Source organism: Molothrus aeneus, chromosome Z, assembly GCF_037042795.1.
Source record: "Molothrus aeneus isolate 106 chromosome Z, BPBGC_Maene_1.0, whole genome shotgun sequence".
Classification (NCBI taxonomy): domain Eukaryota; kingdom Metazoa; phylum Chordata; class Aves; order Passeriformes; family Icteridae; genus Molothrus; species Molothrus aeneus.
Genome location: NC_089680.1, coordinates 71,935,584 through 71,941,583, shown reverse-complemented (window position 1 = coordinate 71,941,583; position 6,000 = coordinate 71,935,584). Strand labels below are relative to the sequence as shown.

Genomic DNA, 6,000 nt, shown 5'->3' with positions numbered 1-6,000 from the left:
CCAAGTGACTAACAGAGGCTCAGGGAGGAGATTGGGGAATTAATTCAGCAGAAAATTGGGGGTGGTAAGTGGAGAGTAGAGAGGCTTGACATAGGGGAGGAGGAAAACAACTTGGGGTAAGCCATCTTTGGGAGACAACGGGTACATAGATGAAACCATTACAAACTGAAATAAAGGCAGTAAAATCACAATACAAGACATGCCAACTCTGACTGCCGTACCAGTTAATGTAATTTGATTAAAACCTTAAAGGCTGATGCAAAACCATGGTTATAAAAGGTGAAACAGCCATTATGTGGACAAGCCTCCCAACACTGTCCCATTTACTTCGCTGACTTTTTGTGAGCTCTCAATAAAAACCTTTATAACTTATTCTCACTTGGTGTCCGAGTCATTTAAAACAGTAATACTATACAAGAGTCAAGAGTTATCTCAGGATAGAAATCCATCAGAAATGGACACTGGGGATGCAGCAGTCACCCCCTGATCTGCAAACACAGACTTGGTGGTCAGGTTTCCATCTCATGGCCATTGGCCTTACCAGGCAGCACTGGGACTCACAGACCTCAATGACACTTAGCTCTGAAAAGCTCCCCAACCTTGCAAGAAATCTTGGGAGATCCACAACCCCTTTACACTCGGATGGGATCTACAACCTGCTTCAGAACACTTTGCTCAACATCCCCGTGTGCCTGCAATCCCCTCAAAATGCAGGACACTTCAGTGCCAACTGAACCCCACGGCCATCCCAAACCTATGCAGTCCGTCCGGCCACTTGGTGTCCCCACACCTCTATGGTGTAGCTGCCATCATCTCCCTTGACACCGCATCTGCTCATTCTGCCTCAGATAAGCTCCTGAGAGCTGCTTCAGGCTCAGCCCGTTGATTCACACCCTGGCACCAGAAGCACCAGCAAAGGTGCTTCACATCCAGCACCTTTGTTGTTTGGCTGCCTTCTCAGGTTAGAAATTAACGACTAGGGTTCACAATAACATTTGTGATAGGGGGCGCTAAGTTATTGATCGCAGTTTTGATGTATGCAGTAATGGAGTGAGGAATAGGACGAGGATCGAGGCAGCTAGGGCTAGTACGCCTCCTAGTTTGTTTGGGATGGATCGGAGAATGGCATAGGCAAATAGAAGTATCATTCGGGTTTGATGTGGTTTGACCCCCAGCACCAGCCATGGACAGTCCCAGCTCTTTCAGGCACCTCTGCACTCTCTGAGGTCCCGCCATGGGGACCGACTCCCACTGCCGGGGTCCCCCTTGTGCAGGCCCGCCTGGAGCTCAAAGGGCCATCTCCGATTCCCGCCTGTGCCTCTTCTTCTCCTGCCCCGTGCCGCTGCGAGCAGTGCCCATCCACAGCCCGAACGGGACGGGGATCCTAAGCGGCAGCCGCACCCAGGCACCCGCACAGCGGACACTCGCAGCCCCGACGCAGCGCCCACAGGCGCGGGCACTCGGCCTCCCCACAGCCCGGGCCGGGGCAAGCCCGGATCCCAGGAGCCCCACACCACCCTCAGCCCCCCCCAGGCCTCATGGGCATGGGGGAAAAGCTGTATGGGGCGGCATGGTCGGGTTTAACAGCGGGAGGTCTGGTTTAAGTTCTCAGCTTCTCTGGGAAGGTGCTGGAATGTTCCTCCCTGTCCCGCAGAGCCAATGGCGCCGGCTCCGGGACGGGCCCGCCGCTGGCCAAGAGTGAGCCAAGCAGCGATCCCATTAACGCCTCTGCCAACACTACGCTCGAACATGGAAAAAATAAACCAAAAAAAGAGCAATGCTTCTTACAGAACAAAAATCTTCAATATACTTTAATATATTGAAGTGCAAAAGTCACCATGCCCTTCCTCTCCGTAGCAGCTCTGGAGAGGAGCACATGACGTTTCCCTTTCTCTAAAAACGCGTCTCCTGAGAGGGCGGAGGCTCAGCCCCTCATTGCGGGACCTTAGCATGCAGTTGTTTGAAAAGACGATTTCTCTCCTCGATCATCTGCTAGGTAGGTACTATCTATCTTTCACTAGGCCGAATAGAACGACCTCTGGGGTCCCTATGTAGCTCGCACTTGAGTGAAGAGCGGCGAGTCCGGTTCAGAGGGAACGCACCGTCCGCACAGTACCGCGCCCGGAGCGAGAGTGGCGCTGGGAACGCGGGTAAGTGGTTAAAAAAGTCCGTGGGTCTGCCCGGGGGCGGTCCGGGGCAGGCGGAGGTGGGGCTGATCCCCGCCGGCCCCGCCGCTCACACCGCCCCTCGCTCTACTCCCGGCGGCAGCGGCGGGGGCTCCCGGCGGCGGCTCCCGGCGGCCGGTCGGACGGGGAGGGCGCCCGCGGGACAGGTAGGCACTGACCGGACCCGTCCCGTCCCCGTCCCGAGCAGCAGGTGCCGGGTACGGCAGCGGGGTTGAGGCGGTATCGCTCCCTCCCGGAGCGGGGATTGCCCTCGGCAGGAGCATCCTCCGGGGAGCTGAGATGCGGTACTGCCCGAGGTGCCTCCGCCTTTGCGGAGCATCCCGGCGTGTTTGTCCCCGCGTTCGTGCGGGGTGACCGGGATGGTGGGGCGGGATGCGGGAGCGCTCGCTCGGTCCCGAGCCCGGGCGAGTCGGTTTAGGTTCTCCTCAGAGTACTTTTATTTATTTATTTATTTTCCGCAAAGTGCCTGTTTTTAAAGGTTGTCCTTCGTTTACAAGGAAGGCTTTTTTGGCTGTCCTGAGCAGAGACTGGAGCGAGTGTACACCCTGGAATAGAGGGATGCTTGTGTATAGGTGTAAATTAGCATGACCCGCACGTGAAAATGCACATCTGTTTAATACCTTGATTTCGTTCCAGCGTATGTCCCTCAGCAGAAGCTGCCTAGAGAAATTCTCAGTTGTGTGGTATTCTGCACAGATTTTCTTTTGGCGACAGTAGTAGTAGCGTAAACATTTCCTACTTTGTCTTTCAGCCAAGGAGTAGGTTCAATCTGGAAATGTAGGCACAAATCAATTAGGAAAAATACGCAGCTGCTTTTCCTAGAATGAGCTGGGAATGGACAACTTTCAGTAATCTTATTAATTACTTAAATGTTGCTGCCAGTCATTGAGTACTGAAGTGTAGTCAAATTGAGCATGCATCTCCTAGAATCACTCACAGCTCTGAAGTTTTTCCAAAGTACCAGCTTCTCACTATAGAGTGAGTTTAAAACCTCACTTGGAACGTGTCTTTGGTATAGAAGATGCTTCATAGATTATTTTATCAAGTTGGTAACTGAGCTTTGGCAGCAGTCTTTTAGAAAGCTGATTAACATAATGACTCTGTATAGGAAAAATGTTGTATTCCAGCATCTCGGAAGAACAAAGGAAAAAAATCTGAAAAGACAAGTCTGGAGAGTAACATTTGTTTCCCAGCAGATAAGCTGCAGACCTTTGCTGAAAAGTCTTAGATTCTTTGATTGAGCAGCATGTCTGATGTGAGGCTGAAACTGAAAGCTGGCTTCAGTTGCCTTGTCAACATCCCTAAATGGTATTTGTCCCCAACAGCACAATACTTGGAGGAAAGCATATGTAATTAGGTATGTGTGTTCTTCTTGAAGTGGAGGGAGTGGGGGGTGCAACCATCTGAGTTGGAGACAGAATTTAGCCAAGTAACTATTTAGGCCAAATAACTATTGCTTGCTAGTTACTGGCCCTGCAAATGAAGCAGTATTAGCATGTCTGGTTTGATTTCCCATCTCAAATCAGAAAATCCAGCTGGGCAGGTGTGCTCCAGATTTTTAATAAGCTGGACAAACTCTAATTTAGGACCAGGTTTCTACTTGTTTGCCTATGTAACTCATGCACCTGTGCAGCATCAATATATGGCACCCTATATAATAAATTTTATTTAAATTTTCTTACAGAGCCAACCATGTGGCCTTGTCATACAATCAAATTTAAGCGTGTGTCGCTCCCACAGGGGGTGAATCAGTGGCATCATATTAGTAGTGATTGTTAATATGCTGTGGAGATGCCCTGGCTTTGTGTGTGGTTCCTTGGCGTGTGGTTTAGAGACTGGAGTGTTAAAAGTCTCTGGCAGAGCAGTTCACAGGACAGGCTATGAAATTTGTGTTCTTGCTCACTGATTATAGTCCATATCTGGCAAAAAAAAAAAATTCTGAACTGCAGGCAGCTCAGTGACCTGTGTGAAGTCAGCTGGCTGTGTCTTTCCCTGGAAATAGAGTTCCCCTTTTCTGGTGTATCAGGTGGTAAAATGGTCCAGAGGTGGCACAGCTCTCCAAGGGCAGGGCCGTGTACACCAGGTTTCAGTCCCCGCAGATGGAAACTGTACTACCCTTGCATTAGGGGAAGATGCCTTAGCCCTTTGTATATAAATGTCACCATTTAGAGGTCTCCTTAAAACTGGGATAGCTAATGCCGTCATTTTGAATGTGAGTGGTAGGGTGGGAGTGGGCACCTGGAGGGACCTCTCCAGGGGTTTCAGTGTTAAATGAGCTATTCTGAGGTGAGCAGAAGGGTTTAACCAAGTGAACAGTCCTTTGGTGACTTGCATAACCATGTTTTCCACAATCAGCTGTTCAGCTGTAAGGGTGCACTCACCCCCCCCCCCCCAATGAAGCAAGTGCAGTTAACAAAAGCAATTAATTCATCTATGCAAAGAACACAGGAACTGTGCATTACCATACTTAAGTTTGATTAACATCTAGCAGAGTTTGGAGTGGGCTTTTGACTGCAGCTGGTAAGGATCCCTTGAATTTATATTCAGATTACTTGGCAGGAGTTTTGCATGGTTTCTGTATGTTGCTTTTTCTTGTCTAGGCATTTTAATTTCTTGTTAGGGAGAGCAAGTGGCTTTTGAGGAAGTCAAAAACCAGCTTCTTTGTGTACATGCCACAGTTTTAGTCTAATCAAAGATGTGTTGCTTTAAAAAACCCAAAGTTATGTAGATAGTACTGTAAGATGGATGTGATCCTATTTTTTTAAAAAAATTATTTTAATGGAACACAGTGTATGTGAGTAGTGTTTCCTCAGGTATAGACAGGAATGGTGTAGTGAAATGACAAAATTCTGACATCCTTACTCCTGTTAAGTGGTGTCTTCCTTGATGAATGATGCCAGTGGAATCAGATTTCAGTATGTAGTAGTTATGTTACTGACTCACTGCCAGGAATTTGATCCTGATTTTTAATACTAACAGATTAGTTTGTCAGTAATTAGTACTGACTTCATATGCTCCAGTCAGCATAGCATAAACGTAGATATAAGTGCAGTATTTTTTCATCTGTGAGAAAAATCTGTGTCTTGATATTCCAAATGTTGGGTTTTTTTGGTTTTTGTTTTTTTTTACTTGTGAAAAGAGTATGTATCATCTAAAGCCATCTGTCAGAAAACTAGGAGAAATGTTCTGGGGTGGGATTTGCTTTACTGGAATAGCTTTATTGATTGTGTCAGCATTCATGTTAATTAACCCATTCAAACTGTCTGGTCTGTAATTGATGTTTTGCCTGTGTAAGGATTTGTGGTTCATGCCTTTGGATGTACACGTTAAGTTTATATTAAAATGTGGACAGCCATCTCTTCCAGTTTTATCAGTGTTTTGTATCTGATTGTCAAAGAAATTAGCCTATAGTCAGCAGTGAGATACCAATTCTGAGCTCTTTTGATGTGCAAGACAATGAAAACATACAGCAGAAAACATAATTTTGACTTTGACATTGACTTGCTGTGTGACCTCAGGAGAGAAATGTAATAATTTTTCTGTTGCTGTAAAAGAACACCCTTCTCAGCCTACCAGATAATTCTTGTTGAACACGCAGAGGTGCAAGTGTGTGCAAAATTATTTTTTCAAAGAAACGTAAAGACTTTGTATCGGTGTGTCATTTTAGACTTAGGATCACTGGCACAAAGAGCTGCAGCTTGTATGGCTCTAGTGTCCACCACTGCAGCCACAGGAGATGTACAACAGCACAAGAACAATAGCAAAAAAATATCTTTCCTTTTATAGTCTACATCCAAGACAAAAGGCAAGAGGA

General features: G+C 47.3%; 1 protein-coding gene across 1 annotated transcript in view; it reads left to right on the top strand.

Moving 5' to 3' along the window:
- Nucleotides 1-2,283: 2,283 nt before the first annotated feature.
- Nucleotides 2,284-6,000, top strand: part of MEGF10 (multiple EGF like domains 10) — an 86,040-nt gene continuing 82,323 nt past the window's right edge. Inside the window, exon 1 of the mRNA XM_066569368.1 lies at nt 2,284-2,332. The gene's annotated coding sequence lies outside the window, so the exon portion shown is untranslated. The remainder of the gene's footprint in view (nt 2,333-6,000) is intronic.